Raw genomic sequence first — 12,381 nt, 5'->3', positions numbered from 1 at the left:
ACAGGGCTTCGCCCAGGCACAGTGCCATCCTATACTGCTTTGGAGCATGCCACAGTTGTGCTTCCAGTTCAGGAACAAGCTCGGGAAATAGGAGTCTGTGTGCCTTGACCCACAGAATAAATTAGGCCAGATACATCATCTCTACCATGTGAATATTTCAGTCTGTATAATGGACCATCTTGTCTTTGTTAGAGAGACCACTGTGCTTTTTAGCCTATCCATTGTTAATTAATGAAGGGCCAGGTAGTAAAGATGAGCTCTCAGAAAGGGGAAGGGGATAGCGATGATACTACTTGCTAAGGATGTGCCACTCTGCTGCACAGGAATGTGCAATGCCACAGTCAGTGAGTGAAGGTGCTTAATACTTTAATTCCTGTAACATAAAATGGTATCCTAGAATTTTCCTCTTCAGATTACTGCTGTAATTTCTAGGAATCTATGTAAAAATAGAATCATAGAATCATAGAATTATGTAGGTTGGAAAAGACCTTTCAGATCATTGAGTCCTACCATTAACCCAGCACTGCCAAGTCCACCACTAAACCATGTCCCTAAGCACCACACCTACATGTCTGTTAAATCCCTCCAGGGATGGTGACTCAACCACTTCCCTGGGCAGCCTGTTCCAGTGATTGATAACCTTTTCAGGGAAGAAATTTTTCCTACTATCCAATCTAAACCTCCCCTGGCATGACTCAAGGCCATTTCCTCTTGTCCTATCGCTTGTTACTTGGGAGAAGAGACCAACACCCACCTGGCTACAACCTCCTTTCAGGTAGGTGTAGATAGTGATAAGGTCTCCCCTCAGCCTCCTTTTCTCCAGGTTAAACAACCCCAGTTCCCTCAGCTGCTCCTCATAAGACCTGTGCTTCGTTGCCCTTCTCTGGACATGCTCCAGCACCCCAATATCTTTCTTGTAGTGAGGGGCCCAAAACAGAACACAGTATTTGAGGTGCAGCCTCACCAGAGCCGAGTACAGGGGCACAATCACTTCCCTAGTCCTGCTGGCCACACTATTCCCGATACAAGCCAGGATGCTGTTGGCCTTCTTGGCCACCTGGGCACAGTGGCTGGCTCATGTTCAGCTGGCTGTGAACCAACCCCCCCGGGTCCTTTTCCTCCAGGCATCTTTCCAGCCACTCTGCCCCAAGGGGTTGTTGTGACACAAGTGCAGGACCCATCACCGAGCCTTGTTGAACCTCATACAGTTGGCCTCGGCCCATCTATCCAGCCTGACCAGATCCCTCTGTAGAGCCTTCCTACCCTCAAGCAGATCAACACTCCTGCCCAACTTGGTGTTATCTGCAAACTTACTGAGAGTGCACTCGTCCAGATCATTGATAGATTCTTACATACAAAGAGAAACCCTTATGTGAGGTCAAAAACTTAGTGAGAATAAATTCCTTTGGGTAAACATTGAGTTTTATTGTGTTTTTCACTGTGGTTTCAGTAATTCCTTCTCTTCTGTTACTTGGTTTTGCATTTCACCTTCCTTGTCTCTGTAACATTTTTTTTGTGTTTCTGAGACATCTCTCAGCTGCTCCATCACTACAAGTGTTTCAAAGGAGACTGTAATAGTGTCTAAAAGATGTTGTTCTACTGATCTCCTAACCCACACATTTTTATCCTCTCCGAGGAGGATCATTTCTAGATGACAACTCACTCTTTGTTTATTTTGATTGCACGTAGATGACCTTTACCTCTGTTGTCACTTAGCTGTTAAATTTCAAGCTATAACAAGTTGCTACAGCACTGGACACCCTTATTAGTTCTTTTTGCTGCGCTACAAGGTTGTATCAAATCCATTGCTGAAATAATGCTGCACGATTTTGAGGCCAAAAGACAAAAAAACCCCTTCAATGACAACTTTTTCAGTGGGGGTAGTTGAGTGCTTGTGTAATTGCACAGATAAAAAGGCAGTGCTGCAACTTGCTTTAACTTGAGCTTGAGTTAAAAGATTGTCAGGAGTAAGTACTCCTGCAATATTGCTGGACTACTGGAGTGATTACTACCTCTGTACTACTATAAATAAGAACATATTACTTCTGCATATTGCTTAACTGTTTTCACTGTAGTGAGGTGACCACCACTATTAGTAGTCTTTTGGGCATGGAAATAAACTTTTCCAAGAAAAGATATGAAGTAAAATGGGTATTCATGTTTCCCTTTAATTTGAGGAGGGAAAGAATTTCTATTTTTTTTTAATATGTGCTTGAAAACTCAGGACAGCATCTACATTGGTTTCTTCATTTAGCACTGTGCCTGATTTAAGACTTTTTTTTTGTTTTAGGATCCAAAGCAGAGAGCTGGCCTGAGGAATCTGAAGGACTTTTAACCACAAAGATCACTGTACATTTATCAAAACCAACAGTTTTTCAGATAAGATTCCTGAAAGACAGAGGACTCATCTTAAGAGTGTTCATATTTAGTTGCCTCAAGGGACACCAGCAATAGAAAATACTCCTTGTGTCTGACAATTAAAGGTAATTATTGCCAATTAAATATAAGCTTCCATTTCAAATAAATAGAAAAAAAATAGTCTTCAGTATCGTAGTTTCAGTTTCTGTTATTTTGTTTCCCTGTTTCACTACAGTTGCTATGTCAGCATAACAGTCTCATGGTGATATGAGGATATGGACTCGAAACTTGGAACATACTTATTTATAGAAGATTTGTGGGTTTGGATTAGCTTGGTCATTTTTGTTTAGACTAGCAAGAAACTGCTTCATGGGAAGCTTTAGCATTGGTAAATATTTTTAATCACAGAAACATATTTTCTGTATTTGTGCCCTGGTTAGCCTCTAATGTTACAAGTAGTATTCCACCACTTTCCTGAGAAGATTGTTTCATGGCCTAAAACTTCGATTGGAGAGTTTTATAATTTATTGTTTACACTGTGATATGAATTCATTGTGGACTTCTGATGAAAACAAGGTTGTGGTCATTAAGGGGGGATGCACATCACGTAATTTAGAAGCCTGCAGCATAAATAGCTGCAGCTGGCTGGGTGGGTGAATTCCATTTAAAGTCAATAGAGAGGCGGAGGCATTTTTAGAGTACTACCTCTAACATATTTTAGATGTTTACTTCAGAAAAAGAGGTGTGGCATCCAATGCTCCACCAGCTATGTTTAGTAGTTATCTACTGACTCCATTAAGCCTGGGAAACTAGACTCTGCATCCTGAATTGTAGAAGTCTAATGAGTCTTATCCAGAAAAGTACATGCAAATCACAGAGATGATGAGAACAATCTGCAAGGATATTATGTGATACTAATTTGCAAATTATATAGGCCCATGATTAGGCCATTTGGCTGTTCCAGACTGCTGGCCAGTGGGGAAGAAAGGACAATATATACTTTGCACAGCTGGAGCAAAATGCTCATGTGGATGCTGGGACGGTGAAGAGAGACAGAAAATGATGAAAATTATGTAAGTCATGATGCAGGTAATTCTCCATCACAGGAAAGCTTTTTGAGACCCCTGTGTTATGTGAGATGATAAGCAGGTACCTGCTGGCAGGAGAATACTGCATCAGAGGCTCAAGAAAAAATCATCTGGAAAACAGAAGAGTTGGAATAATGAAAAAAAAAGTGTCCCAAATCATGTGGTTTCAATGGGAAAAAAATTGTTTAAAAAAATTAAAATTCACTCAAGTTCAAATTTAAGCGACTCAGATATCTAATTTTCATGCGCCTTTCTAATGGTTTGATACACAGCCATTGAAGTCAATGGTAATCTCCGATTAAACCCTATGGGAAAGTATACAGTAGTAACTCAGTTTTATATAATCAGATTTTTATCTATAAAATTAAGGCTTAGCTCCCTCTAGAAAAAATACAGAAGTACATGTAAATATTTACTTAAAAGATTTAAGACTAGGTTTAAGATTAAATACACTCACATTTTGCAGTAGAAGAATGAACTTCAGTATATAGTCACATAATGCAATGGATTAATTCCTCAGAGCCTGGCAGTACATAAAGATGCCAATTATGGCATGTAATAGGCAAGGAAAAGGTATATTCTATATTTAGGTTATAAGAAACACTTTTTAACACTGTTTACAGAGAAAATTTTAACTGCAAAAATCAACTCAATTAGTCAATGTAGCAAACAGTAATTTTTAACACTATATCTAACACAAGATTTTTATGTTTATATTTTTATAATAAATCTTTCCTTTTGATCTCCAGCTTGACAGTATCAATCTTTCCTCATCCAAGGAAGCCCAATGTGTTTTAACAGAGATTAAATTAAAAAGGTTGGAACCAAATATCAGTAATGATACTGCGAATCACTAGAAATCTGGAAACAATTGCAATCACAGCTGAACATATATATGTCCGTACAAAAATTTCAAATAAATAGGTACTGTTAATGGCACTAGTTTAATTGCCAGATTTGTGAATTCCAAGGATTCTTACACGGTCTTTGCTTTGGAATAGTTTTGTGAAGGTTCTGTTTCTACTGGATAAATGAAATGGATGTTATGGGGTGCCAGCACTGAAACCCAAAGTCATGAGCAACATTTCCATTTACTCCCTTGGACGGTAAAATCTAAGGCTCCTCAGAATCTTTACCAATGTCTTTAGGCTGCAGCTGATGTGAATTTCCTCCTGCTATTTTTCTTGTCTCTTTTATTTCTAGGCTGCTCACTCACTTAGATTGAATTTTGTCTACTGCAACAGAGTTCTCAACTTCAATATGAAACATATTAGAGGAATAAACCATAAATGACTCTGCAGTTTACAACAGGGTGTCCATAAGGTGCCCTCACATAAAAGCATAGAACAAGAAAATAAGTGCAGTAAAATAATAAAAGATCTATTTCACTGCTCGCTCACTCATACCATAAAACCAAAACTAATGTCTGTCTCTAGCAGACATGCCATATTCTTTTAAATGGCTGAAAGGGCAGGAGTTGGTTTCTGCAGTGGGTAGAAGGGAGATCTCAGGGGAAACGTAACATTTAGCCTATTAGTCCTCTTTGCATCCATTGATCTCTGTTTCCCTTGAGGTCTGCAGGGGAGTTTTTGCTTCCTCTTGAAGCTGCTAATGCCAGGAGGTTTGTCTTCAGCTTTTTCTTCCCTCTTCCTCAAAAATTTAGTTCATATGTGAAGGACATGTTATGCTGGGTCCCTACCCAATAAATCTCCCCAGACTTGATGTTTGAACTAGAGATATGGCAAGAATATACAGGACAAGATCCCAAACAGCTATAACTCTTGTTTACAACGATAAATGAGGTTATTCTGGTTTACATCTATTAAAGAAAGCCAAATGTGTTGTTACTAAGGTGCTTCTTCACTAACATTACTGGTACACCAGCCCCTTACACTGTGTAACTAACTGAGAGATAATTTGCCATTATTTCTTCCTGCCTTTTCTTGGAACCATGTGGTAGAATGAAGAGCTCTCTTTACTTAATTTTTCAACCCTTTCTTTGAATTTGGTGAGTCTCTTGAATGGCCTCTACAAGCTAGGACATGGAATGGGCTTGGTGTTTGGATCACTTGGGAAGGTCAAGAGCAGCACTATTTGTATCCATTACTGATGGCATGTGCAAACTCATGAATGATTAATCTCACAGCAGCCTAAGTATGCTCCATAAGTTCCTCTCAGGTTTGTCTCCCACATCCATGAGGACTTGCAGTTTTAACCTCCATATCATCAATTCCTTGCTATTTCTCTGTCTCAACTGTCTTTCCTTTAAAACTGCTGCAGCCTTGAATTAGGCCATTATTTCATCCTTGAAAATCAGTTTCCATTTACCCAGTTCACCACTTTCTGAAACCACAGTAACTCATGATTGCTGGGGCCAGAGGGGAATTGCCTGAGAGATGTGTAATGCTCTGAGCTAACGTGTAAGGCTAAAGTATAAAATTTAAGTTATAAATGAAAGTGACAAGCAAAATTTTTCTCCACTTAGCTTTATTAATGATGCAATATTTTATTGCCTGTGGCTAAACGTATTTATTGTCTTTGTGTTTAGCTGTAATTTGGTTTCATAATTCAGTTTCCTTTTTACTTTTTTTATTATTATTATTCCCCCCCCCGATATCACTTTGTTTCCATGCAGATTGTTGCCATAGTGTGTTCATGTAGTAAGTGTGTGGTCTTCTGGAAACAAACCTATGCAGATCGGCATTAATCTGAAGAAGCAAAGGTTTAACTGTGGGCTTATTTTTAAGCATGTGAGTATGTGGCTGAAATCAATAGCTACACAGATTGTCCTTCTAGGGTGACTAATAAAACTGCATGTGTTTTTTTTGGTTGTAGGCACAAACATATATCTGGCAACATCAACCAGCAACATCTTCAACGTTTATTTAATTACACAGAAAGTCCCACTGAGAGCAGAGGGAATATTTGTATGCTTTAAATTAAGTATCTGTTTGGTCACAAGCAATGTTAAGAAACCTGCAGAATCAAGACTTGAATCTGTATATCATATATTAGATTGTTTTCGGAGAAAGATAATGAGAGTCGTCACAAACAAGAAAAAATGTTCAAAAGGAGAGTTTGAAAAGATGAAATGGTTTGATTTAGAAAGGAGAGGAATAAGAGCAAACGTATCAAAAGTATGTGAAATGGTGACTGCTATTTAAACGGAAGAATGAGCATGTCTCTTTTCCTGATAAATAGTAACAGCAAGGAAAATAAAAGGCAAGCTTAAACCATTATAAGGAAACACTTTTTCTACAGTGTGTAATTAGGGAGTAGAATTCATTCTCAGAGGAAATGAGGCCAATGATGCTAGGAAGATTCCTAGCGAGGCTGAGTATTCCCATGGATAACAGTAGTACCTGGAGTTACAACAAATGGTATACAGGCAATGTAATAATACTCATTGAAATGGCCATTAAACCTTGTGCTCCAGGGCACTATGTGACCTAAATGAGACTTGTGCTGCTCTAAAAAAGCAGATGATATCTGACAGAAGGGACAAATTATATCATACCTGTTGGATAGAAGGGTCTTCTGCCACCTTCTCAGTTACCTGATGATGCCCAGTCTCAAAGACAGCATTAATGCTTAGATAGAGCCAGAGTCTTTTCTTCTGTAGGTCTAACCTAGTATGATAGTTCCAATTCTTCTATATATCTGTCTAACAGCCTTTAAAAGGTATAGATGGGACATTCAATGTATTGCCTCTTGGTAGCTTTGTGTAGTATATTACTAGTTCAATAGACTGCATTTGAGAGATTTCTTCAGTCTGTGTTAAAAAACTTAGAAGGAAAAAGGAGGTAAAAGAGACATTGGATCTGTATTTGGGCTTGGGTTTGGGGTTTTTTTTTGTTTAATTAGAATAGATTAGGTCTTTTCACTACAGCATTTTTCAGCATTAGCGACTGTATCATCAAATATGTGTCTGTTCTTTCACCCCTTTTTATTGATTTTAATATTCTTTTTTTAAGATGAAAATTTTTATAGTACTTTCAAATCAAGGATCTTCATAGAGTTCCTGCACTTTTTGGCTATCTTTCATCTTTATTACAATCATTCTAAAGAGAATGTAGAAGGATGATGGTCTTGATGAAATCCATAATGACCATGACAGAGCAGAAGCAGCATCATGAAACTCCTCTTTGTGCTCTAAGTACATGGACAGCGTAAATAGCAATGTAGTCTGACAGTATTGATGCTATATTTTTGCTGAAACTCTCATCCTCAAAATCATGTGGTTTTTTAAAGGTGATTCAAAGTGGGCACCCAAAATTCCGAAATTACCAGCAATGCCATCTATGTGTATTTCTTTGCCTCGTGCAGCTTCAAGTGTGGATTACAAAAGTTAACATCTTGGTGGGCACTGGCACATTCACAGCAAATTGGTTCTGTTTCACTTCTCACTTCTGTTATATGCGCATCTTAATTGTTTAATGTAATATTTCTACTTAATTACAGGAAATGTCACTTACTATATTGATGGTAAAATGAACACGGGCAATGTAAATGACATTGTACATTTTTACAATGAGAGAGAAAATGATTAATTATGAGATGGAATAAATTAACTCATACATCAAATGCTTCTAAGAGGTGTAAGAGGTGGAGGTAGGAGGTGCCTCCAGTTTAATCTCTTCTGTAGAGGAAATTAGAGTCAAATTATATTAGACAGTAAAGAGCAGAAATGGTCTCCATGGCCTAGAAGAGCATATAATGGTACCTAACATTTATAGACACACAACGTATCATCTTGAAGTTTATACGCTGTAAGGATCACTTCATTTATCACTTCAAGTACATTGTAGCATCATAGTATACTCCTTCACAAATTTTATTAGAAAGCATGAATTCAGTCATGGCTAGTATAAACCAGCTGGAGCATGCTTGCAGGAGAGGGCACACACGTAAGAGGAATCACAATGAATTTCATGAGGTAGAAGCTGCAAATTGATGACTTTAGGTCAGACATGGAAAATTTCTAGAAACTTGATCTTAACTAGTAAAGAGGCTGTAAGTCTATAAATTATTTCTGTTCATTGTCCAGAGATTTAAGTTATGGCAATCCCTGGGGATGAACACTCTTCATCCAGTAATAAGATCAGATTTCTAAAGAAGTGTGTATACTTCAGCCTTATTCTGCCTAACGTAGGTAGAGTAAGGACTTTCCTTTCTTTGCTTTCACATATAAGTATTTAAAGCTTTCTGTCAAGTTGGAGTCACTATTCTAAGTGTTTTACAGGTTGAGAAGGAAATTACTCGAGAAGCAGTGGTTTAGGAGGGGAAGAAATACATTTGCATGATGAAGGACCCTTTTGCTCATGAGCCCTTGATGCAGTATGCAGCATAAAGCTAACAGCAGTCATCTCCTAGAGTTCACAACAAACAGTCTGACAAAAGCTTTCAACATTTCCCTTTCTGATTAAATGCAGCTCTTCCTCAGGCTGAGGGGCCAACAAAAATTAAGGCATCATTTGTTCTGGAGGGTAGGAAAAAAGGACATGGAAGGGGAGTTGGATCAGCAGAGCGTCAAGGTTTTGAGCCTGGCAGAAAAGGAATGGCCAAGTGGCAGAAGGAGACAGAGAGAAGATTGAAAGACATCGAGGCTGGTTATTAGATACTCTGAGTGGGGATAGACTTTGCTTTTATTTATTTTTAGTGAACTTTTAAAACAGAAATAATTTTCATTCTGACATGGAGCATAAAGAGATTTTAAACCCAATGGGTTTGCCACAAAATAGAATTTGCTTTTCCAGACAACCGTACTGCCAACCAACATTGCACAGGCATCTCTTCACATTCCTCCCTCTGCTACATCCCTCATGGTAGTTCTTCCCGTTCCCCATTCCTACGGTGTCTGTCTGTCTATCTATCCGTCTATCTGTCTGTCTACACACATGTAGAGGATTCAAAATGCTGCTAACTCTCCTGGCATCACAAAGCCAGTAAAAATAAGCATAAGTCACTAATAAATGTTACATCCCAAAGCTACAGCATGAAGAAAGATGGCCCCTTTCCCAGAAGCGGTGCACTGAATATTTAAATTTGTTTGCGAACCAGCCCTGAACACAGTGTTGTCAGCCGCCGCACGTAGCTAAGTGCAAGTGGTGCAGGCTGCAGTTAATTAGTGCGTTTGCTTTGCTAGGCTGTGACTACGACGACTTTCTTCTCACAAAATACCTTTCATGTACATAGCTGGAAACAAAATGTTCCTCAAAGAAGTTCTGTCCACATGTTTAACTTTTCTCCCGAGCGTCACCAATTCACAATCTCCTGAACAAAAACAAAGCGACGTTAGTGTGAACGTACAAGGGGTTCTGAATGTCTTTGTTGCACCTCATTATTATCTAAAGATTTCCTCTTGAGTATACATTTTCTCTGGTATGCTTAGTGCATTCTTCTTGTACAGTCTCTCTCATATGCACTTACAATTACACTAGGAGTTTGAAGTGGTTGGTGCAATGTGTAAATTATTAATCGATTGTCCATTATGTAGACAATTTGAGAATTTAAAAAAATGTCATAGAGTTAAAATAACAGGGAAATGCTAATTAATCATAGATACAATTTAGCAACCAAGTCTAGTCCTTGAATATAAGTGGATACCTATATTTGTGTTATTTGAAATATTTATTTATTTATTTATTTATTTATTTTGTGAGGCAATGGGACAAGAGTGGAAGGGCAGAAGACAGGGACAATGCCTGATACATTATCTTTTTTCTCCACATTTATGAGGATTGATTTTGAAACCCAACCTGCTCAGGATTTTGGAAGGCTCTTTTTGCCTGCAGTTTAAACCCCTTGGTCCTGATTTGCTTTTCTCACATATGCCAGAATAAATGGTATTCAACTTCACAGAAGTCAGCAGAAGTACACAGAGGTGAAGCCTATAGAAGAAAATGAAACCTTTTAAAGCAAACTTACTGCAGTGCCTTCGTAAAGGTGAAGTTAGTTAGTTCAGTCTGTTAGTCACTTGTCAAAGTCTGACGTTCTATAAAGCATTAGCAGCTGGTGTCTATTGTCCAGACAAGGATAATCAGCAAATCCAAGTTTATAAATTGTTGACTGGAAACAATGGTGTAGAGATAACCCTGGAGAGGTTGCGAAAGACTTCTCTGGAGTTTATTTGCATTGCAATTCTGCTGGAAGTCACAGAGGCTTGGCTTCCTACCTACTACTGCCATTTATTTTTGATATGCCCCAAAGCATCCATGACACTTATTAAAATAGAATGGTGCCTAGGCAGCCAGCAACGCTACTGTATCTTGTTTCAGCAGTTACTCTATTTTAAGAAGTTCCAAAGAGGTTCAGTGTACGTCTTCAGACCTAATATATCTGTTGATTCATGTGGATTGTGAAACCTTTGACCTAGATCAAAATTTCCAATATATAAGAAGGGGATCTGCACAGTTTCCAGTGTCCACTTAGTGTTGTGGTTTAGCAAGCTGTTCTTATTTATATAATTTTCTTTATACTTTTCTTTGTACAACCTACAGGTTACATTTGCTTATAATCTAAAAAATTCCACCTTGCTAATCCATATTATGCACCTTTATTTTTAATAATGTGTGTGGTGTCTTTATATACCTTTGCTCAAAGTGTGCCTTTTTTTCCATAGTGTCATTAACACTATATATGTAAGAATTTCCCTTTCATCTCATTTTTATGGCAAATTCTTTCTGCAATTTCTGGATGTGAGCCAGCCATGTTAGAGTGAAAATTGGAGCTATTCTCTCCTCAAGCCTGCCAATGCTCTCACAACAGGGAATATTAGTTTATAAATTACCCCAGGGAGAAACGCCAGTCACAGAAAGCTCAGGAGATCCACAGGAGCCAAATCACACCTTTCTGATATTTCACTTCTGTGAGCGTTCACATTCAAACGTAAACAATGTTTACATTTAGAGCTGCATTCAGCATTATAAAAGACCTCTCTGCCTCATGCATCTTGGTGAAATAGTTCTGTCTGAAATGTCTGTTTCTTATGGAATGCCTTACATATTGTGTTTTACTGGGGAAAAAAAAAATTGGTGGGAAATAAGCCAAACTGCCTAATTATTCCTGACGTATTACCTATCAGAATATAACCATCAGCAGAGGAACAAAAGGTCAGCTTCTCCTGTGAAGTTTGTTCTCGTTGCTGGTAATTTAGTTTGCTTCTCCCAAAGAAGCAGAGTTTTGAACTGATGAGCATTTTGAGATGATGAGTCTCTGTCTCAGAAACTGACAGTACAATAATGCCACGACGCGGAGGATACAAGTCAGATAGCACAGGCTGTAATGAGGTACATAAAAGGACAGCAAAATATCCCCTCCAAAGTCAAGGCTATCAGACTGGAAGGGTACATTTCCAGGTTGTTTCAGTCAGCACATCACCGCATGAATCACTGCGCTTACAGCAGCTGGGGATCTTCCCTGCAAGAACTAATTGTTTGATGACAATTGTGCCGCCAATTTCTGAGTCTTGTTTAATACTTCATATTTCCGATCTGCAGTGCAGTTACTGGATGTTGAATGATTATGTTGTTTTCGGCCCTGTCTTCTTCTCAGTGAATACGCTGGAAAAGCAGTTTCTTACTCAGAAGGTTCTGTTTATCACAAATGTCCTGGACACTTCACAGAGAAAAGAAATGGCACAGACCATGACCCAAAGGCCTGGAGGTGTAATTAGATTTCTAATTAAAGGATAAGATACAAAATCATACATTTGCATTAAATTTGTTTGCCAGAGGTTTCCTTAGTGTTTAGTACTTTCTGGCCCCGGAGTGAGTATGAAATTTAATTCAGCTAAACTTTGCTTATGTACGCCTATGTGGTTTGTTGTTCTGAATTTCTTTATGTGCAGAATACAACTGAAATGTAATTGCCCCTGGAGAGGAATCACGCCAGCAAAACAGCACATACCCCTTCTTGTGTCTCATGGGCTACACAA

General features: G+C 38.5%; 1 long non-coding RNA gene across 1 annotated transcript; it reads left to right on the top strand.

Annotated features, from left to right (window-relative positions):
- The first annotated feature begins 628 nt into the window (after positions 1–628).
- LOC129203161 (uncharacterized) lies at positions 629–3,597 on the top strand. Its single transcript, XR_008575930.1, has 3 exons — positions 629–775; positions 2,291–2,483; positions 2,594–3,597. It is a non-coding gene; the product is annotated as an uncharacterized LOC129203161 (long non-coding RNA).
- Positions 3,598–12,381: the final 8,784 nt, after the last annotated feature.

This window comes from Grus americana, chromosome 2 (genome assembly GCF_028858705.1).
Source record: "Grus americana isolate bGruAme1 chromosome 2, bGruAme1.mat, whole genome shotgun sequence".
Lineage (NCBI taxonomy): Eukaryota > Metazoa > Chordata > Aves > Gruiformes > Gruidae > Grus > Grus americana.
This window is presented reverse-complemented; position numbering and strand designations above follow the sequence as displayed.